The 25,182-nt window shown below is 40.3% G+C and overlaps 1 pseudogene across 1 annotated transcript; it reads left to right on the top strand.

Moving 5' to 3' along the window:
* Window positions 1-23,540: 23,540 nt before the first annotated feature.
* On the top strand, window positions 23,541-24,418 carry LOC308241145 (vacuolar protein sorting-associated protein 26C-like; annotated as a pseudogene). The gene is made up of 2 exons: window positions 23,541-23,902; window positions 23,984-24,418. The product of its transcript is annotated as a vacuolar protein sorting-associated protein 26C-like (transcript).
* The last annotated feature ends 764 nt before the right edge of the window (window positions 24,419-25,182 follow it).

The following is a 25,182-nucleotide window of genomic DNA, read 5'->3' on the forward strand; positions in this document are numbered from 1 at the left end:
TGTTTTGAGAACAGTGGCTTTGTAATACAGCTTGAAATCTGGTATTGAGATCCCTCCTACTTTATTCTTCTTTCTCAGGATTGCTGTGGCTATTCGGGGTCTTTTTTTATTCCAGATGAATTTTTGGAGAGTTCTTTCTAGGTCTGTGAAATATGCCATTGGTATTTTAATAGGGAGTGCACTGAATCTACAGATTGCTTTGGGTAGTATGGACATTTTAATGATGTTGATTCTACCAATCCATGAACATGGTATGTTCCTCCATCTATTTAGGTCTTCCTCTATCTCTTTTTTCAGTGTCCTGTAGTTTTCCATGTATAGGTCTTTTACCTCCTTGGTTAAGTTTATTCCTAGGTATCTTAATTTTTTTTTTTTTAAATATATTTTATTGATTTTTCACAGAGAGGAAGGGAGAGGGATAGAGAGCTAGAAACATCGATGAGAGAGAGAAACATCGATCAGCTGCCTCCTGCACGCCCCCTACTGGGGATGTGCCCGCAACCAAGGTACATGCCCTTGACCGGAATTGAACCCGGGACCCTTCAGTCCGCAGGCCGACGCTCTATCCACTGAGCCAAACCGGTTTCGGCGGTATCTTAATTTTTTTGGTGTGATGGTAAATGGGATTGCTTTTTTAATCTCTCTTTCTGTAAGTTCACTATTGGTGTATAGAAATGCCATAGATTTCTTGGCGTTAATTTTGTATCCTGCTACATTGCCGAATTCATTTACTAAGTCTGTTAGTTTTTTGATGGAGATTTCGGGGTTTTTATGTACAATATCATGTCATCTGCAAATAAGGAGAGCTTTACTTCTTCTTTTCCAATTTGGATGCCTTTCATTTCTTCTTCTTGTCTAATTGCAATGGCTAATACTTCCAGTAATATATCAAACAGGAGTGGTGAGAGTGGGCATCCCTGTCTTGTTCCTCTTCTTAGGGGAAATGGTTTTAGTTTTTGCCCATTGAGTATGATGTTAGCTGTGGGTTTATCATATATGCCTTTTATTATGTTGAGGTATGATCCTTCTATTCCCACCTTGTTGAGAGTTTTTATCAAGAAAGGGTTTTGGATTTTGTCAAATGCCTTTTCTGCATCAATTGATATGACTATGTGGTTTTTATCTCTCAATTTCTTTATGTGATGTATCACATTTATTGATTTGCGGATATTGTACCATCCTTGCATCCCTGGGATAAATCCTACTTGGTCATGGTGTATGATCTTTCTGATGTACTGCTGGATCCAATTTGCTAGAATTTTGTTGAGGATTTTGGCATCTACGTTCATGAGGGATATTGGCCTGTAATTCTCTTTCATTGTGTTGTCTTTATCTGGTTTTGGTATTAGGGTGATGCTGGCTTCATAGAAGGAGCTGGGAAGTGTTCTTCCTCTTGAATTTTTTGTAATAGTCTGAGGAGGATAGGTTTTAGTTCTTCCTTGAATGTTTGGTAAAACTCAAATGTGAAGCCATCTGGCCCCGGGCTTTTGTTTGCTGGAAGCTTTTTGATGACTGCTTCAATTTCTTCCATAGTTACTGGCATATTGAGCCATTTAGATTCTTCCTGATTGAGTTTTGGAAGGTTATATTTTTCTAGGAATATGTCCATTTCCTCCAGGTTGTCCAGTTTGTTGGAATAGAGTTGATCATAGTATTTTTTAACAATCCTTTGTATTTCGGTGGGATCTGTTGTTATTTCACCTCTTTCATTTCTGATTTTGTTTATTTGGGTCCTCTCTCTTTGCTTCTTGGTGAGCCTAGCTAGAGTTTCGTCAATCTTGTTTATCCTTTCAAAGAACCAGCTCTTGGTTTTGTTGATCTTTTGTATTGTTTCTTTGGTCTCTATGTTGTTTATCTCCGCTCTGATCTTTATCATTTCCTTCCTTCTGCTTACACTGGGCTTTTCTTGTTGCTCTTTTTCTAACTCTTTGACTTGTAGGGTTAGGTTATTTATTACCATTGTTTCTTGTTTATTGCAGTAGGCTTGAAGAGCTATGAACTTCCCTCTCAAGACTGCTTTCCCAGTGTCCCATAGATTTTGGATTGTTGTGTTTTCATTGTCATTTGTTGCCATGATGTTTTTTATTTCTTCCTTGATCTCTCTGGTAACCCAGTCATTGTTTAATAGTATGCTGTTTAGTCTCCATGTGTTTGATTTCTTTGGATTGTTTTTATTGTAATTGATTTCCAGTTTCATGCCACTGTGGTCTGAGAAGATGCTTGATATGATTTCTATCTTCTTGAATTTGAAGAGACTTTGCCTATGTCCCAACATATGATCTATCTTTGAAAATGACCCATGTGCACTTGAGAAGAATGTACATTCTGTGTCTTTGGGGTGAAATGTTCTGAAGATGTCAATTAATTCCATCTGGTCTAGTGAGTCATTTAGGATTGATGTTTCTTTGCTGATTTTTTGTTTAGAGCAGGGGTGGGCAAACTTTTTGACTCGAGGGCCACAATGGGTTCTTAAACTGGACCGGAGGGCTGGAACAAAAGCATGGATGGAGTGTTTGTGTGAACTAATATAAATTCAAAGTAAAGGAGCGGAGGGGAGAGCAAGAGAACCGGATAGAACAGCCGGATCCGGCCCGCGGGCCGTAGTTTGCCCACGGCTGGAGAGGATTTGTCCAATGATGATAGCGGGGTATTAAAGTCTCCTACTATGATTGTATTGCTGTCAATCTCTCCCTTGATATCCTCCAGGAGATTTTTTATGTATTTGGGTGCTCCTGTATTGAGTGCATATATTTTCTGAACCATTTCTGAGTCTGATCCCATACTAATGCTCAGTAGATATGGGGAAAGGCAACCCTCTTCCACTCTAATATAATTTTTTCTTTGAATTTTGTTAAATTGGAAGAAATAACCTTTCTATAGCCATTCTGGACTCATTTCTAATCCTTACATCTCCAATTGCTTTTTGAGAGACATCTCTCATTAACATTTTCAACTAAATGTGGAATGGTTTTTCCCTTCTCTTTATGTGTAAATAAGACAGTACATCACCTTTGATCTCCAGGTTTTCAGCCCAGAGGCAAAGAACTCAAGATAATTATGCAGTCAAAAAATTAAACCACATTACTGTCATGGCATCTAATTAAATCAGGCTGACTCCACAGCTTTTTAGAAGGTCATTTTCCAATTGCCTATTTCATATTATAGGGTTAAGAGAGAGAAAGCTGACACTGAATTCAAAGAAATTTTAAACTATTCAATAAAATAATCCCCATGTAATGATAAAAAATGTTTAATTTTAAAATATTTTTGACTGCAACATATTCAGCTAAGAGACCTAAGCTAAAAAGATAAGAGTTTATCAGAGAAAACCATATATATGTGAAATCTCTTTTCCAGCAGTATGGCAGATTGGATAACCTGAGCAACCCACCCAAATAAAATAACTCAAATACTGGATAAGGAATCTTTTCAAATATTTTTTGAACATTAAGCTTGTGTAAAACTAAAATATGTGCTGATCTCCAAAGTGAAGTGAAACCAGGAACTCTGAAAGTGCCCAAACCAATGTCCATCCTGGAAATGTTTGGCAAAACCTGGAATCTGTGAGCTTGTATTTTAATGACTGCACCAGGTACAGGGGGCAGAAGGGAAAGCGTAGAGCACACCAAAGGTGGGAATGAAAATGAGGTTCTCATAAAAAGCTGGGCTCCAAAGAACTTTACCAACAGTGAACCCCCACCAAAACTGACAAGGAAACTAACTGCCTCAGTCCTAGAATTAGAAAGAGTAAATTAAAATAATCTCCTGGCATTTGTTAACCACAAGTTGAACTTCATGTGGATTTGAGTTCCTGTTACCTATATATTCTGAAAAACCTCAAGAGGAAAATTTAACTTGAGGTGGTCAGAGATTGGTAGTGCTCCAAAGTGACTGGTGAGGAATAAAAAAGTCCTTAGCTTCAACCCAGGCCTCAAAGAATCTCCATAGATAATAAAAATAAAAAATTAGAAGTTTACAATAAAAAATAACAAAGCACAAGAAAATAAGGTACATTCTAATGCATTTAAATAATAAGTTAGTTATATAGACAAATCCTCACTCGTCGTGAGGGAAAAATCTGGCTTAAAAAAACACTGGGAGAATCTCTTGCCAACGAAACTGAATTGATTAGGAAAACTCTTTCCCACAAAAAATATTTTTCCCAAGAAAATAAAAAGCAGATGTGAGAGTATGGGGAATGTAAAATAATAAGGATATATGTTTAAGGTGCTCATGGGACATCCAAGTGAAGATGTCCAGTGACATCCTATCTAATAAAAGAGTAATATGCAAATTGACCATCACTCCAACACACAAGATGGCTGCCCCCATTTGGTCAAAGATCATGCCCCCATGTGGACACAAGATGGCCACCACAAGATGGCTGGCAAGGGAGGGCAGTTAGGGGTGACCAGGCCTGAAGGGGAGGACCTTTGGGGGGGACCCAGGCCTGCAGGGGAGGGCAGTTGGGGGGGACCAAGCCTGCAGAGGAGGGCAGTTGGGGGCAATCAGATCAGCAGGGGAGGGCAGTTGGGGGGGACCGAGGCCTGCAGGGGAGGGCTGTTGGGGGAGACCAGGCCTGCAGGGGAGGGAAGTTGGGAGCGATCAGGCCAGCTGGGGGAGCAGTTGGGGGGGACCCAGGCCTGCAGGGGAGGACAGTTTGGGGGGACCCAGGCCTGCAGTAGAGGGTAGTTAGATTTTAGGAGGTATTAGATATGTATATTACCTTGATTTGGGTTTTATATATATATGTCCAAATTCACCAAATTGTATACATTAAACAAGTGCATTTATTGCGTATCCTAATAAAAGAGTAATATGCAAATTGACCATCACTCCAACACACAAGATGACTGCCCCCATGTGGTCAAAGATGGAAGCCCCCATGTGGACACAAGATGGCCACCACAAGATGGTAGCAGTTGGGGGGGACCCAGGCCTGCAGGGGAGGGCAGTTGGGGGGGACCCAGGCCTGCAGGGGAGGGCAGCAAGGGGGGGGACCCCAGCCTGCAGGGGAGGGCAGTTGGGGGTGATCAGGCCAGCAGGGGAGGGCAGTTGGGTGGGACCAGGCCTGCAGGGGAGGGCAGTTGGGGGGGACCAGGCCTGCAGGGGAGGGCAGTTGGGGTGACCAAGCTGGCAAGGGAGGGCAGTTAGGGGTTACCAGGCCAGCAGGGCAGGGCTGTTGGGGGCAACCAGGCCTGCAGGGGAGGGCAGTTAGGGGCAATTGGGCCAGCAGCAGAGTAGTTAGGCATCTATCAGGCTGGCAGGAGAGTAGTTAGGGGGTGATCAGGCTGGCAGGCAGAAGCGGTTAGGGGCAATCAGGCAGGCAGGCAAGTGAGTGGTTGGGAGCCAGCAGTCCTGGATTGTGAGAGAGATGTGATCAGGCCTAAATGGGCAGTCGGACATCCCTCAAGGGATCCCAGATTGTAGAGGGTGCAGGCTGGGCTGAGGGACACACACACCGCCCCCCCCCCCCCGCCCTGTGCATGAATTTAGTGCACCAGGCCTCTAGTCAGATAATAAAGGACTGAAGCTCAATTAAGGAAGGTTGGGACTGGAGACATGGCTCCAGAAGTTGAGGGCATAAAGAAAACATGGAGGCCAAAAGGATTCAGCACAATATTTTTCAAGAGCTGAAAGAAACAAAAAAGTGGTCAACATGCAATCCTATACTCAGTGAAAATATCCTTCATGAATAAAGGAAAAATCAAGACAATAAAACAAACAGAATTTGTCACCAGCACACTTATCTCAAAAGAATGCTAACGGAAATGTTCTCAATAGAAAGGAAATGATTAACGAAAAAACCTGGAATATCAGGATAAAAATATAAGAATATAGTAAGACAAAATATGGAAAAATACAATAGGTTCTGCTCTTTCTGAGTTTCCAAAATAATGTTAGATAGTCAAAGCAAAAATTATAGCACTGTCTGATGATTCTAAAAATATTTGTAAAGCCATTACAAATTTGATAAGAAAGCAAGGAATTATGGAGATTTCTAAATTTCATATCTTTAAATAGAGGTTAATGGACATGAAAAATTAAAAGGTCCTATCATCTGTCTATTTAAAATTCTAGAAGAAGACAATAGGGTAATAAGAATGTTCTACCAATAATAGCTCAGAATTTTTCATTATTGTAATACATTAATTTTCATGGACAGGAAGCCTAACAAATATATTCTCAGACTTATTATAGTGCTAGTTCATAGCATTTCTAGAATAAGATCTTAAAAGGAGAGCCAAAGAAATCATCGAAAAAATAAATAGCAATTAAACTGACTGCTAACCTCTCATAGCAACAATGGAAGTAAGAAGATAATAGAATAAATATTCTATCTAATAAAGAGGGAATATGCTAATTGACCATCATGTCCTCACAAAGATGGCAGTGCCCAGAGCCAATAAGGAGGGCTTATGCTAATTGACTGCCACACCCTCAAAGATGGCAGCACCCACAGCCACAAGATGGCAGTGCCCAGTCCCCTCAGCCCCACTGGGGCAGCAGGCTCATGGCATGGCCGGGCCCACCCCCAAGTGGGTCCGGCTGCTCCACGTGCCTGCCTCTGGAGTCCCCTAGTCCCCTTAGCCCCCGAGCCACCTAGGGCCAGCCTGAGGTGCAGACAAGCCTCAGATGGTGGCTGCCCAGCCACCCAGGGCCACCCGAGGCTCAGGTAACCAGGGTTAGCCAAGGCTTGCACTGCCAGCAGTGGCAGCAGCAGAGGTGTAATGGGGGCATTGCCTTCCCCTGATCGTTGGGTCGCCTCCCACCCCTGAGGGTTCCCAGACTGTGAGAGGAGGCAGGCCAGGCTGAGGGACCCACCCTCCAGTGCATGAATTTTCATGCACTGGGCCTCTAGTATTTAATAAGTTGAAAGAAAATAATTGTTGACCTAGAATTCTATAACCAAAAAACTGCCAGTGAAGAGGAAAACAAACTATTGAGATAAAAATTAAAGATTTGTCACCAAGACATTCTTGCTAACTTAAATTCTAATGAATGTACTTCAAATAGAATAAAAATGATCACAGATAGAAGACCTGAGATGCAAGAAGGAATAGTGAGCAAATATTCAGGTGAGCATGTAGGTAAATTAAAGCAAGCATTGACTCTATCAAACAATAATGAAAATAAGTGTGCTAAAATAGGCCAGAAGTAAAATATTGAAAATTATAGTATATGAGTTGAAATGGAGATAATAAGAGTTAATGCATTTCAAGGTCCTTATATTACTAAAAAAGAGTAAATAATGTAAACATACAAATATTTAAAATTTAATTATGGAAAATAATAAATCAGATAAATGCTAACAAAAAATCTGGAGTAGCTATATTAATATCACAAAATATAGAATTTATGGCAAAAGACATTTCTAGTAATAAAGAATGTAACTTAAAATTTATTAAAAGCCTCAATTAACCACAACTACACAATTTTAAATTTCTATCAATGAATAACATAGCCTCAAATTATGTGTGTAGAAAGTGACAAATCTACAAAGAAAAATTGACAAGCCCACATTTATAGTGGGAGATTTTATTCTCCTTTCAGTACTTGGTAAATTAAGAAAACAAACAAAATCAGAAAGGATATAGAACTTGGAACAGCACAATAAATAAACTTGTTCAAATAGGTAGTATGTAACATACAAAAACATGAAGCACTTATGAAAATTTATCATATGCTATACCTCAACATATTTCAAAGAATCAGTATTATACAGAGCAAATTTAATGATCATTTAAACTATGAATGAATAACAGAAATAAGATGCAATTACATGCTGTTTACAAATTTAGAAATAAAAGGATGGAAAAATATACCATGAAAACACTAATAGAATGACAACTGGAGAGGATATATTAATATTAGACAAAGTAGTATTTAGGGCAAGATGTTTTACTAGATAAAGAGAGATATTTCATAATGACAAAAAGATAAATGAATAGGACCATACAGAAATCATAAATTGGTATGCATATAAAATACTTAGTTTCAAAATATAAAAAGCAAACAACAGAACTAAAAGGAAAAATGTATTCTTTTTCAATCATAATTGGAGATTTTCTTCATGAGTATACTGTTTAATGGATTTACAGAGAGTAAACACACCCTGTTCAGAAAGAGAACATTTTTTGCACTACAGAAGCTCGTATCAAACTCCTACCCAGTCAACTCTCCCTCCTTTGATTTTTTAAATTGACTTTATTTCTTAGAGCAGTTTTAGGTCCATAGCAAAATTGAATGGAAGGTACTGAGATGTCCTATATACTCCCCCTTTGCTCCACACATTCATAGCCTCCCACATTATCAACTTACCCCATCAGAGTGGAACATTTGTTAACAATAGATGCATCATTGCCACCCAAAGTCCATAGGATTACATTGGATTCATTCTTGGTATTGTATATTCTATGGGCTTGGACAAATGTATAATAAAATGTATCTGTTAAAGTATCATACAGAATCGTTTCACTACCCCCCGAATCCTCTGTGTTCTGCCTATTCATCCCTCCCTCCTCTAATTCCTGGCAACCACTGATCTTTTTTTTTTTTAATCTTTATTGTTGAAAGTATTAGAGATGCTCCCTTTTATCCCCCCATTGCCCCTCTCCACCCAACTCCCACCCCAAGCCTTCACCACCCTAATGTCTGTGTCCATAGGTAATGCATATCTATATATATAAAAGCCCAGCAACCCGAACAGCAAAATGACCAGAATGACCAGTTGCTATGATGGGCACTGCAGCGGCCAACCATCCTGATCTGGGCCACGATTGGCCCCCCAACCACCTGCAGCCCCTCCCCCCGGCCAGTCCCACCCCCAATCGCCCCCCACACCCTGATCAGGGGCAGGGCTGGTGGCCAACTGCCCATGGTCCCTCCCCCCAGCCAGCTGCGGCCCCTCCCCCCAGCTTGTCACCCTCCTATAGACTCTGATGGGGGGGTCGGCTGGCCAACGTCCTGGGGTTCCTTCTGCCAGCTAGCCGGCCCCCTGATAGGCCTCAATTGCTGACCAGGACAAGGGACCCCATCCATGCATAAATTCGTGCACTGGGCCTCTAGTATGTGTATAAATTCTTTGGTTAATCTCTAGAAAAGAAGAAAGATTGAAAAGTCAATAATCCATGTATCTGTATCAAGAAGCTAGGAAAAAAAAGCTAAGTGTCCATCAATAAATGAATAAATAAAGTTGTGGTATATATTCACAATGGAACAGTATTCAGCCATAAAAAAAAAATAAAATCTTGCCATTTGCAACAACATGGATGAACCTTTAAAGCATTATGATAAATAAAATAAGTCAAAGACAAATAGTTATATATAGATTCTAAGAACAACAAAAGATGTCCAGCCAGTGTGGCTCAGTGGTTGAGTGAGGAGGTCATGGTCATGGTCCATTCCTGGTCAGGGTCCATTCTGGGTTGTGGGCTAGATCCCCAGTAGGGTGTGTACAGGAGGCAGCCAGCTGATCAATGATTCTCTCTCATCATTGATGTTTTTATCCCTCTCTCCTTCACCCTTCTTCTCTTTAAAATCAATTTTTTAAAATTGTCTAAAAACAATAAAATAAATAAATAAAAACACACAGAACTGAGGTCCAAAAGTTGAAATTTTGAACACTTTCCCCTGATTTTCAGACTGAGCCAAACCATTTTTACTTCTTTCAACTTCAAGTTAGTGGTCTTAGTCCCTATAATGTGGTCAAAGAAGTAAATAAAAGGCATAAAGTTTCTATTGAAAAATGTAAACTCATCCTAATATATTAAAAGCCAAGGGCCGTCACAACCGAAACAATGGGACGGATGACCAAACACAGGCTGCATGGGGCGACAAGGCCGGCGGGGGTGGGGGGTGGGGGATGGGGAGGGCAGTTGAGGGCAACCAGGCCAGCAGAGGGGGAGTTGGGGGTGACCAGGCAGACAGGGAGGGCCGTAAGGGGTGACTAGGCTGGCAGGGGGGCAGTTAGGGGTGACCAGGCCAGCAGAGATGGGCAGTTGGGGGTGACCAGGCCAGCAGGGGGGGCAGTAAGGGTCAACCAGGCTGGCGGGGGGGGGAGTTAGGGGAGACCAGGTGGATGGGGGGGGACAGTTGGGGGTGACCAGGCCAGCAGGGGGGGGCAGTTGGGGGTGACCAGGCTGGCAGGGGGGCAGTTAGAAGCCAGTGGTCCCAGAATGTTTGAGAGGGATGTTTGATGGTTTAGGCCTGATCCCTGTGGAATTGGGCCTAAACTGGCAGTCAAACATCCCCCAAGGGGTCCCAGATTGGAGAGGGTGCAGGTTGGGCTGAGGGGACCCCCCCCCCCATGCATGAATTTTGTGCACCGGGCCTCTAGTTTTAAAATAATAACTGTGCACATAAAATATTCAAGTCAAAACAATCTATAAACTATTATAATTAATAGCTGAATTTAGAGAACAGATTGGTAGTTGCCAGGGGCAGGAGCATGGGAGGGTGGGCAAAATGAGTGAAAGAGAGGGGATAAAAGGTACAGACTTACAGTTATAAAATAAGTCATTGGTGTGTAATGTACACCATAGTGACTATAGAGATGATATTATATTGCATACTTGAAAGTTGCTAAGAAAGTAAATTTTAAAAGTCATCTTTATAAGAAAAAAATCTTTTAAACTGGGTATGGTGATGGATGTTAACTAGACTTATTGTGGTGATCACTTTGCAACACAAACAAATATTAAATGATTATGTTGTACACCTGAAGCTAATATAATGTTATATGTCAATCATACTTCAATTTTGTAAAAAATTTTAAAATCTATATAAAGAATAGAAAATTAAATACAAATTAAAAAAGAAGAGAGGGAGCAATAAAGACAAGAGCAGGAAGCATTAAAATAGAAAGCAGATGAAAGAGAGAGAAAATCCACAGTCAAAAGTTGGTTCTTTGGAAATAGTAGTGAAAATGATAACCCTCTAGCAAGGCATTGAGACAGAGAGAGGGAGAGAAAGATAGAGAGAGAGAGAGAATATGCAATGCCAATATCATGATTCAATATACATTTAAAAGGTAATTAGAGATTATTATGAACAATTTTAAGCAAATACATTTGACAACTTAGATAGAATAGATTAATTCTTAGTAAAGTACAACTTACTAAAATAGTCACAAAAAATAGAAATTTTTAGTCCTTCACCTGTTAAAATAATTGATGCATAATTAAAAACCTTTCCCCAAATAAAACTCTAGTCTGAGGTGGCATCATTGGTAAATTATTCCAAACATGTAAGGAAGAAGCCATACCTCTCTCAGACAAGCTCTTTAAGAGAAGGGACTGAAGGAACACTTTCCAACTTGTTTTATGACACCATAATCTGTTAAAAAATATTACAAGAAAATAAAATTATAGTCCAATTTCTGTCATTCTAGGATGCAAAATTTCAAAATAAAAACCAATAAAACCAGCAAGTGTGTTTTATCCCTGGAGTGCAACATTAACATTCAGAAATCAATCAGTGTGATTCACCACATTAACAGAATAAAGGACAAATGTGTAAATGTCTCAGTAGGTTCAGGATAGGTATTTGATAAAATTCCATTAAAAACTCTCAGCAAACTAGAAATAGAAGGAAACTTTATCTTTTTAAAAATATTTTTATTGATTTCAGAGAGGAAGGGAGAGGGAAAGAAACATCAACGATGAGAGAGAATCATTGATCAGCTGCCTCCTGCATGCCTCCTACTGGGGACTGAGCCAGCAACCTGGGCATGTGTCCTTAACCAGAATCAAACCCAGGACCCTTCAGTCCACAGGTTGACACTCTATCCACTGAGCCAAACCAGCTGGGGCAGAAGGAAACTTTCTTAATCTGGTAAAGGAAAGATCTAAAAACCTGCAGCCAACAAAATACATAAAGTTGAAATGCTGAACATTCTCCCCTGACTTGCACACTGAACCAGACAAGGATGTTCACAATTGTCACTACTTTCAACTTTGTGTTGATGGTCTCAGTCTCCATAGTGTGGCTAGAGAAATAAATAAAAGGCATAAAGTTTCTATTGAAAAATGTAAAGCTCATTTGAAAATAATAATTGTGTACATAAAATATTCAAAACAATCTACAAACTATTAGAATTAATGGTGGAATTTATCAAGGTAACACATGGTTAATATACAAAAATCAAATCATGATGCTTAGAAAGTTAGCATCACATATTCTAAAAGTTAGCTCAAAGCCTTCCCTTCCTTTGGCAATGTATTGGACTCTTCGTTCAGGTGATATTTTTAAGGAAGATGGGCAAAAAATAATGGCTAGAGCAACATCTACATTGCTTGGAGGAGAGTGGGGCGGGGGGGGGGGGGGGTGCTTCCAAGAAAGGAAGTTGATCTTTTGTTTAGGGAAACAAGTATTTAAAGGGTTTCTGATTATAAAAGGGAAGACCCAAGATAGTGGCTAGAACAGGGGAGTTCCAATAAAAGCAAACTAAAGTTATCTTTATAATAAATAACATCAAAGGTTATTCTCTGCGAGGTGGAGTAGGAGATCATTTTAAGTGATTTTCTGCTCCCTTTGGGAAAAGAGCAAAAAGAGATGGAAGAAAGGACCCTGGCAAGAAAAAGTGGACTCCGGAATTATGGTGAGAGGCATGCCTGAGAACAGAGTATTTTGAGTTGTTTCCTATTTTGTATCTTCATTCCTCTTTATGGTTTCAGCAGGCCTTTATTAGCTATTAAATTAGCATCAGATTTATTTTAGCATTTTCTTGGGAAATTAAGGAAGGCCTGTAGTTATGTTGACAGGTGAATTAGACCAACAAAAAACAGAAGGCAATGGAGAGACATAGGGAGGAAATGGGAGAGAACCCAATAGTCAGGAGCAGTCCAGAATAAGCTGACAACTGGAGTTTGCAGTTGACATATGCTCACCAGGAATTCTCAGAAACATTTAAGAGGGGACAGAATCCTATCTAATAAAAGAGTAATATGCAAATTAACTGTCACTCCGCTACAAAAATGGCAGTGCCCATAGCCACAAGATGGCGGCGCCCAGTGCTCTCAGCCCCGTCGGAGTCCCCTGTCCAGCCCCACCGGAGTCCCCCAGTCCAGCCCCGCTGGAGTCCCACAGTCTGGCTGGGAGGCACTCGTGCCCCCACGCACCAATCCCCGCCGCCAGTGGAGGCAGCGCGGGGTGTGCGGCTGAGAGGTGGCCAGGCCCCCACGCACTGATCCCTGCTGCCAGTGGAGGCAGCTCGGGGTGTTCAGCTGGGAGGCGCCTGGGGTGTCCAGCCAGGGGTCGAATGGGATCCGCCCACTCAGGTAGCGGATCAAGCCTGGCTGCTCTGCGGCCTCTGGAGTGTCTGGGCTGAGCAGCGAGGCTGGAGTGTTTGGGCCTATTGGCCTGGCCAGGGGTCGTGGGGACCAAGTGGACAGGTGGGATCCGCCCACTCCAGTGGCAGATCCAGCCTCACTGCTCCCCAGCCTCTGGCATGTCTGGGCCTGTCAGCCCCACCATGAGGCTGGATGTTGTGTCCAGGGGACACACAAGTGGGCAGGGAGTTGACTCCGGGTCTTCTGGCGCAGGGGGACTTGATGCTGTATCCCAGTTTGTGCTGGCCCAGACTCTGACAGCAGGGAGGTGGAAGTCCCACCCCCACAGAATCAGCCAGAATCAGCCATTGGTCAGACAGCCATCTGACAGCAGGGAGGAGGAAGTCCCACCCCTAGAGAATTGGCCGTTGGTCAGACAGCTCCCTGCCACCTGACAGCCAGGACTCGCATTCACCTGACAGCAGGGAGGTGGGACTATGTCTAAACATCTACTATTGATACAGGGTAGCTCTGCAGCCGAAAGAAGCCGGCGTTATCGACAGAAAATGTCTGAAGACCAAAGTGCTTCTGATCTTGAAAGAAGGCGGCACCTGCAACAGAATGTATCTGAAAAACAGCTATTGGAAAAACGTCGCTCTGAAGCTGAAAGAAGCCGGCGTCATCGACAGAAAATGTCTAAAGATCAACGTGCCTCTGAACTTGAAAGAAGGCGGCAGTGTAGACAGAATATGTCCAAAGCACAGTCATCAACAAGTACTACCAATACTGGTAGGAACTGCCTTCTCAGTGAAAATGGAGTACATGAGGATGCAATTCTCAAACATAGTTGTGGTGGAATGACTGTTAGATGTCAGTTTTGCCTATCACTAAATTTCTCTGATGAAAAACCATCTGATGGAAGATTTACTCAATGTTGTAGCAAAGGTAAAGTCTGTCCAAATGATATACATTTTCCAGAATACCCAGCATATTTAAAAAGATTAATGACAAACGAAGATTCTGATAGTAAAAATTTCATGAAAAATATTCGTTCCATAAATAGTTCTTTTGCTTTTGCCTCAATGGATGCAAATATTGCATCGCCATCAGGATATGGGCCATACTGTTTTAGAATACACGGACAAGTTTATCACCATACTGGAACTTTACATCCTTCGGATGGTGTTTCTTGGACGTTTGCTCAACTCTATATTTTGGATACAGCTGAAGCGACAAGTAAAAGATTAGCAATGCCAGAAAACCAGGGCTGCTCAAAACGACCCATGATCAACATCAACAACCTCATGCATGAAATAAATGAATTAACAAAATTGTACAAGATGTTACATGAGGTAGAAAAGGAAGCCCAATCTGAAGCAGCAGCAAAAGGTATTTCTCCCACAGAAGTAACTATGGCAATTAAATACGATCGTAACAGTGACCCAGGGAGATATAATTCTCCCTGTGTAACTGAGGTTGCCGTCATATTCAGAAATGAAGATGGAGAACCTCCTTTTGAAAGGGACTTGCTCATTCACTGTAAACCAGATCCCAATAATCCAAATGCCACTAAAATGAAACAAATCAGTATCCTGTTTCCTACATTGGATGCAATGACATATCCTATTCTTTTTCCACATGGTGAAAAAGGCTGGGGAACAGATATTGCATTAAGACTCAGAGACAACAGTGTACTCAACAATAATAGTAGACCAAATGTAAGGACACGAGTCACACAAATACAGTATTATGGATTTCATCTCTCTGTGAGGAACACGTTTAATCCTATTTTAAATGCAGGAAAATTAACTCAACAGTTTATTGTGGATTCATATTAAAAAATGGAGGCCAATCGAATAAATTTCATTAAAGCAAACCAATCTAAGTTGAGAGTTGAAAAATATAGTGGTTTGATGGATTATCTCACATCTAGATCTGAAAATGACAATGTGCCCATTGATAAAATGAAAATACTTCCATCATCTTTTGAGGGTAGTCCCAGAAATATGCAGCAGCGATATCAGGATGCTATGGCAATTGTAACGAAGTATGGCAAGCCTGATTTATTCATAACTATGAAATGCAACCCCAAATGGGCAGATATTACAAACAATTTACAACGCTGGCAAAAAGTTGAAAACAGACCTGACTTGGTAGCCAGAGTTTTTGATATTAAGCTGAATGCTCTTTTAAATGATATATGTAAGTTCCATTTATTTGGCAAAGTAATAGCTAAAATTCATGTCATTGAATTTCAGAAACGTGGACTGCCTCGCACTCGCATATTATTGATATTAGATAGTGAATCCAAATTATGAACGGAAGATGACATTGACCGTATAGTTAAGGCAGAAATTCCAGATGAAGACCAGTATCCTTGACTTTTTCAAATTGTAAAATCAAGTATGGTACATGGACCATGTGGAATACAAAATCCAAATAGGTCATGTATGGAAAATGTTCAAAGGGATATCCAAAAGAATTTCAAAATGCGCCCATTGGAAATACTGATGGATATCCCAAATACAAACGAAGATCTGGTAGCACCATGTCTATTGGAAATAAAGTTGTCGATAACACTTGGATTGTCCCTTATAACCCATATCTGTGCCTTAAATATAACTGTCATATAAATGTTGAAGTCTGTGCATCAATTAAAAGTGTGAAATATTTATTTAAATACATCTATAAAGGGCATGATTGTGCAAATATTCAAATTTCTGAAAAAAATATTATCAATCATGACGAAGTACAGGACTTTATTGACTCCAGGTATGTGAGTGCTCCTGAGGCTGTTTGAAGACTTTTTGCAATGCGAATGCATGACCAATTTCATGCAATCACAAGATTAGCTATTCATTTGCCAATGAACAAAATTTGTATTTTCATACTGATGATTTTGCTGAAGTTTTAGATAGGGCTAAAAGGCATAACTCAACTTTGATGGCTTGGTTCTTATTGAATAGAGAAGATTCTGACGCACATAATTATTATTATTGGGAGATTCCACAGCATTATGTGTTTAATAATTCTTTGTGGACAAAATGCCAAAAGGGTGGGAATAAAGTATTAGGTAGACTGTTCACTGTCAGCTTTAGAGAACCAGAATATTACCTTAGACTTTTGCTTCTGCATGTAAAAGGTGCGATAAGTTTTGAGGATCTGCGAACTGTAGGAGGTGTAACTTATGATACATTTCATGAAGCTGCTAAACACCGAGGATTATTACTTGACGACACTATCTGGAAAGATACAATTGATGATGCACTCATCCTTAATATGCCCAAACAACTACGGCAACTTTTTGCATACATATGTGTGTTTGGATGTCCTTCTGCTGCAGACAAATTATGGGATGAGAATAAATCTCATTTTATTGAAGATTTCTGTTGGAAATTGCACTGAAGAGAAGGTGCCTATGTGAACTGTGAAATGCATGCCCTTATCAAAATTCAGGAGGTATTCACATTTCAAACTTCCAGACTATCCTTTATTAATGAATGCAAATACATGTGATGAATCATACACGCGACAACAGGCAGAGATTTTGATAAATTATCTGAATGATGAACAGTTGGCAGCCTTTCAGACTATAACTTCAGCCATCAAAGATCAAACTGTACACCCCAAATGCTTTTTCTTGGATGGTCCAGGTGGTAGTGGAAAAACATATCTGTATAAAGTTTTAATACATTATATTAGAGGTCGTGGTGGTACTGTTTTACCCACAGCATTTACAGGAATTGCTGCAAATTTACTTCTTGGTGGAAGAAGCTTTCATTCCCAATATAAATTACCAATTCCATTAAATGAAACTTCAATTTCTAGACTCGATATAAAGAGTGAAGTTGCTAAAACCATTAAAAAGGCCCAACTTCTTATTATTGATGAATGCACCATGGCATCCAGTCATGCTATAAACACCATAGACAGATTACTAAGAGAAATTATGAATTTGAATGTTGCATTTGGTGGGAAAGTTCTCCTTCTTGGAGGGGATTTTCGACAATGTCTCAGTACTGTGCCACATGCTATGCGATTGGCCATAGTACGAACGAGTTTAAAGTACTGTGATGTTTGGGGATGTTTCAGAAAGTTGTCTCTTAAGACAAATATGAGATCGGAGGATCCTGCTTATAGCGAATGGTTAGTAAAACTTGGAGATGGCAAACTTGATAGCAGTTTTCATTTAGGAATGGATATTATTGAAATGATTTGTAACGGATCTATTATTGAAGCTACCTTTGGACATAGTATATCTATAGGTAATATTAAAAATATATCTAAATGCGCAATTCTTTGTCCACAAAAAATGAGCACGTTCAAAAATTAAATGAAGAAATTTTGGATATACTCAGTGGAGATTTTCACATATATTTGAGTGATGATTCCATTGACTCAACAGATGATGCTGAAAAGGAAAACTTTCCCATTGAATTTCTTAATAGTATTACTCCTTTGGGAATACTGTGTCATAAATTAAAATTAAAAGTCGGTTCAATCATCATGCTATTGAGAAATCTTAATAGTAAATGGGGTCTTTGTAATGGTACCAGATTTATTATCAAAAGACAGACCTAACATAATCGAAGCTGAAGTATTAACAGGATCTGCAGAGGGAGAGGTTGTTCTGATTCCGAGAATTGATTTGTCCCCATCTGACACTGGCCTCCCATTTAAATTAATTTGACGACAGTTTCCCGTGATGCCAGCATTTGTGATGACTATTAATAAATCACAAGGACAAACTCTAGACAGAGTAGGAATATTCCTACCTGAACCCGTTTTTGCACATGGTCAGTTATATGTTGCTTTCTCCCGAGTTTGAAGAGCATGTGACCTTAAAGTTGTAAATACTTCATCCCAAGGGAAATTAGTCAAGCACTCTGAAAGTGTTTTCACTCTTAATGTGGTATACAGGGAGATATTAGAATAAGTTTAATCAGTTTATCAGTCATTGTTTGCATCAATGTTGCTTTTATACCATGTTTTTGTTGTTTTTATATCGTATTTTTGCTGTTTTCATATGATGTTTTTGTTATTTTTATATGTCTTTGTTGTTCTTATATCATTTTGTTATTGTTTATTAATAAATTCATATATTATTTTCATATACATTTTACTCATTTCCTTTCATCTCTCATACTTCTATTATAGAGAAAGGGCAAATAGCAATATTAACATATTTCCTCTAATTAATTCCCTTTTAATGTGCATGAATTTCATGCACCAGGCCACTGTGGGATCCCTGTGGGATCGGGCCTGAACAGGCAGTTGGACATCCCCGAGGGGTCCCAGATTGGAGAGGGTGCAGGTTGGGCTGAGGGGCAGCCCCTCCCTCCCCCCAGTACATGAATTTCGTGCACCAGGCCTCTAGTTTACTAAATAAAATAAAATATGAGATGTGGGCTCAAGTTATTTTATTTAGCTATGAAAGGAATGATGATCCCTCAGTGATAACTGGAGACTTTAGGTTACATTTAATTACTATTTGATAATAAATGACATTTATGTCAAAATATAACACTACATAGTTTGCAAAGCATTTTCACTTTTTACTGTATCATTTCGCAGACAACTCATCACTGTTTTATTTTCCAAACCTATCCCAGTATTTGGTAGAAACAATATATTTTTCATTTAAAAATACGTTTAAAGATATTTAAACAGAATCTGACACTATTTTAAAACAGAGCTCCACTGTGATTTCTTTACAACTATTAAATAATGCATACTTTTTACAATAAAACAAATTTTCCAGCTCATTTGAATTTTTTTTTTTTACTTTAATTTATACTGAACCTTTCAGGAACATATTTGTTAGAAAGCCTAATTGATGCTTTCTAGTAGAAAAGGCCAGGTAGCCTTCTGAGCCTCTCTCTCCCTCTCAGATCCTATGATGTGTGAAAATGGAATAGAGTAGATGAAGGGAACCTCAGAAACAGTCATGTGTCAGGAGATAAATGCAGCAAATATTCTGCATCCCCAGCAAACGTGAGCCTGTGATTACCATGGTAATTGACCAGTTATCTCTTTCTTAACAAAGTGTTAATCTTGTCCATTAACTACAGTTCACAGCAACCAAGAAGCTCTGTATGTGAACAGGAGATTGGGACTGCCTAAAATTACATTTGGGCCCTTGCTGGGGTCACTCAGTGATTAGAGCCTTGGCCTACACATTGAAGGATCGTGGGTTCAATTCCCAGTCAAGGGCACATACCTGGGTTGCAGGTTTGATCCCTGCCCCAGTCAGGTTGCCTGTGGGAGGCAACCAATTGATATGTCTTTCTCACATAGATGTTTCTCTCAATCTCTCTCTCTCTCACTTCCTCCCCAACTCCCTTCCTTCCTTCTGCTCTCTCTTAAAAAAAAAAAAATCAATGGAAAAATATCCTTGGGTGAGGATTAATAAAATAAAAAATTTATTTTGGGGACAAGGCTAGTGTCAAAGTATAATTTTTTGAAGTCTAAAATGTGGCTCTCATAGAAATATAGAATGAATGGACTTCAAAAATTTGCTTCACTCATTAACAAAGGAACTAGCAAAATTGTAAAGCTGCCTTTACAAGAGAATTGGAGAGACTGAACATATCTAGACACTGCAAGAAATAATGCTATAATAAGGTTGTTAGGTTAGCTGCACAACTGGTTACTGATCTACAGCACAATGAAACCATAATTTTTGTCACTATCTTTTCTAAAAGAGAAAAATCATGTGCATCTATACTGGACAAAAATTATTTCTAACATATAAGCCTACAAGTTAACATCTAATGTAATAGAATCTGAGCCCTAACCAATAGTAAATAGTAAGTGAAACAAAGATACGATCTCCCTAAAAATGCTTGAGTATGACAACAAAGGGACAAGGTCATCACTTTACTTTATATACAAGTTTTGAGTAGTTTTTCTTAACACTTAAAATATATAAGAGAATGAATAAAGTACACTTCAAGTACATGGCTATAAAAATTTAGATTTTTCAACTTATAAGTGGAAACAAGTTTCTCTGAGACTCATGTACTAGTATTTATTGGTGTGTTTGTTTAATTACTTATTTATTTTTGCAACAGGCAAAGAGACTCCCAGATTGGCTTGCTCTTCCCAAAGGAAACACTTTATACAGAATCTGATCTTCTTTCCTTTGCTTTAACAGATATCTTTAGGGAGGACAGGCCCTTCCAGAAGATGTACAAAGTTCAGACCATTTAGCCCTTTCCCTAAACTGGTCAGCCGAATTTAAAGAACTTGATTATTATATCTGTAAAGAAAAAAGTACAGAAACAACCCTTCAGGAAAATAGGCTAAGCCTACTTTAAGAAAAAAAAGAGGGGGGAGCTTATCTTTTAGAAATTCATTTTACTTTTTCTAGGAATTTACCTATCAAAGTTTACTAGGAAAGGTGGTTAAGATAAGGCAAAACATGCTGGGGTAGCCCACATGCTTCGCCTGTTATCTGGTGCCATGAAGGGGTAGTTATATGGTTACGCAGGAGGTTCCATGATGTGCCATCATGGGGGATGCATCCATCCCCTGCTCAGACTCTGAGCAGAAAAAGGCTCTGAACACTGAACGCTAACTATGCAGAGAGCTCACAAGCAGAGGAGAACACAGCAGGGCAGAAGGCAGCACTGAAATGAAAGAGCGGTAAGGGGTGTAGCACTCTGCAGCCAGGGCAAGGCACTAATGAAACAGGCAGCCATAACATCTTGTAGGATATTTGGACAGGAGCAAAGGCTACCATGAAAATCAATAATAAAAACTCAGTGTTCAATAACTACTTAATATCCAGGCTGGTTTGCAATCTTAAATCAGAAGTCACAAATTCCAACAGACATCAGTATTGGCAATCACATCATAAATAAGTGTTGTGAGCTGTGGAGGGGCTGTGAGGAGTGAGACTCCCTGGCCTGCTGAAAGTAGACAGCCACTACCCAGGGCAACGGATTGTTGCCATGTGAGAACAGCAGTTTAGTGTTGCCAAACCTTCAAATATTTTTAAAAAGCTGGAATTTAATTTGTATGTTCAATGCCCAGTTTTAACTTTGACTGAATGTTTTTGAAATGTCAGTGAAAGGCAAACAAAACACATCTATGAGCCAACAGTTTATGACCTCTGCGTTAATCGTGTTCCCTTTCTCCTCATAGCCAATATCACCAACGTTCTATAAAAATTCCTATCCCCAGATGCCTCATCCCCAGCTTATCTCTTTCTGTCTTGCTTCTTTGGGTGCAAGACACCCTGCCAAACTTTTGATTCAGCTTCTCCTAAGATTTGCCTTTCAAATCCTTTCTTGGCTTGATCCACTGCACAGTTTGGATGAGTGATATTCTACCTCTGTGTTTGACCTTGGCATCTAGAGAATACACCCCAGTTAGAATCTGGCATTTCTACTACTGCTTGTGTGAACAGATTCTGAGCTAGTGTGTGGTTGTGTGTGTGTGTGTTTGTGTGTGTGTGTGTGTAAGAGAGAGAGAGAGAGAGAGAGAATAGTAATAAGAATGCTGAATTAACTTGAGAGAAAGGGACTTGTTCCAACACACAGGTTAAGGTATCAATAGCATGGAACACTGAGAACTAGAATTTGACAAAGCAAGACTATTTCCTTATCCACACTGGCTAATAATTATTGACAGCAGTTCTCCACCCTGGCTGCACATTACAATTACTTAGGAAGCCTTTATAACATACAAATGATTGATCACCACCCCATAGATTCTGATGCAATTTGTCTGGATTATATTATTTGGCATCAGTGCGTTTTTTAAAGTTCTCCAGGGCCCTTAATGTCCAACAGGGTTACAAACCACTAAGTGAGGAAAAGCCTTAGAGCATAATAGCTCAGAAGGTGGACTTTAAAGTCAACATTAAAGTGAGCTTCAATTCTGGCTTTATCACCCAATAACTATGTAACCCTGGCCAACGTGCCTGGGATGTGTAAGGCTCACTCAATCATGTAAAACACAGAATCAAATGCCTACTTCCTGAGGCTGTGTAAATGAGGCAATGTTTGTAAAGCACTTGGTAAGTATAAAATAAATGATAGCTATTATTTTCAGCAGCTGTGACAAAATTTTGTGAACATTCATTATTTAACAATATTTTTAAATCTTATTATTTAAAAAAATGTTAAGCACCCATATTAAAATCCTACTAGAGATTATATATATAATGTGCACTCAATCAATATATTGTTTCAGCAAATTTTCTTCATAATTACATAGATTGCAATTGAAGAAGTCCCTTAAGCATTGTGACATATAGACACGTTGGCAGAATAGCTCCTTCTCACTCATTATAATCATGTGCAGGGAGATAACACCAAAAAATACAAGTGGGTATTATGTATATGGTAAGATATTAAGCCATCTTAGCAATCTAGCAAACTCTAATTAAAATAACAGTGAAAAATGCCTTTGTGGTCTATAAGCATAGCAAAGACTTTTTTTTTAACAGCAACATGAAGAAATCTTGAATTTTATGCAATGATGATAAGATAGCAAATTGCTGTGCAATTCTTAAGGAAAATTTGGTAATGTGTATCAAAAGCCTTAAAAATATTGATATCCTTTAGTTCAAAAATTTTAGGAATTAATTCTCAAGGAAAAGAATCAGAGATACATCAAGTTTTATAAATACTAGTAATTATCTTTATTGCCATCTTATTTATAATATCAAAAAAGTTGATAAACAACTGGCCAATTAGAATATACATAATGATGCATTCATATAATGGAATACTACACTGTTATTGAAAAACTAGGGGCCCTATGCACGAAATTCATGCAAGAGTAGGCCTTCCTTCCCCTGGCTGCTGGCATCGCCTTCCTTCTGGCACCTGGGATCCGGGCTTCCCTCCAGCCGCTGGCAGGCACCCAAGATCCCGGCTTCCCTCGCAGCCTGGACTTCATCTTACAGAAGTCCGGTCTAATTAGCATATTCTGCTTTTATTATTACAGATTGTGCTTTAAAAGGTTACTACATGGCATAGGAAAATGCTTACCAAAAACTCTAAAAGTAAGAAGTACACACCTAAGGATTCTGCAGTGGAGTTTTCAAAATGGAGATCTCCTAGATCAGTGGTCGGCAAACTGCGGCTCGCGAGCTGCGGTTTGCTGCTCTGTTGACTTATGAGTTTGCCGACCACTGACCTAGACTCTCGATTCCAATAATTACAGGCTGTTGTTGTTCCTTGTGATTAAGCCCCTATCCCAGTGGTCGGCAAACTCATTAGTCAACAGAGCAGCAAACCATGGCTCGCGAGCCGCATGTGGCTCAGGAGGCACAGTTTGCCGACAACTGTCCTAGATGTTAAGATTAAAGAGAGAACAAGGCTTATCGTGCCAGGGAAGTGCTCGGTGTGTGGTCCTTTCTGAGAAGGATTCTGTCCAGCACCAGGGGCCCTCCTTGACATGGAAGGAATGGTGAACCTCCAGCTCAGTGCCAAGGCGGCGGTGTGTTCGAAGCTTTCTATAATTTGGTTAAACCTATCCAGATTATCAACAGTATCATAGAAATGGTGAAACCAGGAAAGTTCCACGGTGGCAAAACTGAAATTCCTTTTGAATTTCCTCTGCACGTGAAGGGTAACAATGTTCTGTATGAGACTTATCATGGGTTGTTTATCAACATTTAATATATCCCACGCTGTGACATGAAGCAATGTCTATTTGCCAAGGACTTGACAAAGACCTGTGAATTTATCGTTCAGTTTGCTCCTCAGAAGGGAAAACTGATGCCAAGCCCCCCTAAACCTGAAACCTTACAGAATGTCAAAGAGAGCCTTGCTCCCCAAACTTCTCATCAGAGGACATCTCAACTCAACCAACAGCATTATCACACAGCCACTAATAGGAGAGCTGATGATTGAGAGCTTGGAGGCCTCCCTACAAAGCATAGAGCTGTAGCTGGTCCCTGGAAGATGTGTGGGTGTGCAGATGGATAAGCCCACGATGCCACAAACATTCAGAATATTCAGATCGCTGGTGGGGATGTTTGTCGAAACATCTGGCTTCCTATATACATGGTCTTCTTGCAGCTGTCCACCTGCCCTACACTGGAGACCACCAACTTCAAAGTGGAATTTGAGGTTAGCATCGTTGTGTTGCTTCATGGTGATCACCTCATCAGGGAGAACTTCCACTGAAACTCTACAGGATGCAGACCAGGAGGAGGGAGTGTGGACACCAGAGATGCAGCTGGTACCTGACCCTTGCCGGAGCCAAAGCCAGCACCATAGACTTGATTTATTGATTGTTCTATATCAGAAATGGACCAAAACCCTCAGATCACAATCACCTTCTTCTATAGCCAGCCCCTCTAGTCAGATCTTTTCTTTGAAATTCATTGGAATTTCTTAATGTTACTAGAGGCCTGGTGCATGGATTCGTGCACCAGTGGGGTCCCTCGGCCTGGCCTGTGGGGATCAAGCCGAAACTGACTCTCTAACATCCCCCGAGGGGTCCCGGATTGTGAGAGGGTGCAGGCCAGGCTGAGGGACCCCACTGGTGCATGATTGGGGCCAGGGAGGGACCGCAGGAGGGCTCCAGAGAGTGCCCAGCCCCTCTCACCCAGTTCCGATCGGCTGGACCTCAGCAGCAAGCTAACCTACTGGTTGGAACGTCTGCCCCCTGGTGGTCAGTGCGCATTATAGCGACTGGTCAAATGGTCAGACACTTAGCATATTAGGCTTTTATTATATAGGATTGGCAAGGTCATTTCCCAGGAAGCAAAATTTCCTCTGACTCCTGACTTACCTATTCCTTTTTAGGGGCACAAGACAGTTGTAACAGCAGTTTGAGCTTTGATGGAAAGTGAGGTCTTTGTACAAAAGGAAACCCTCCCCTCCTGGATAATAGTGGTGGGGGACTCAGGGGAGCAGAGCGACCACATGACTGTGACAGGTGTTCT

The sequence above is a fragment of the Plecotus auritus genome (assembly GCF_963455305.1).
Source record: "Plecotus auritus genome assembly, chromosome: 2".
Taxonomy (NCBI): Eukaryota; Metazoa; Chordata; class Mammalia; order Chiroptera; family Vespertilionidae; genus Plecotus; species Plecotus auritus.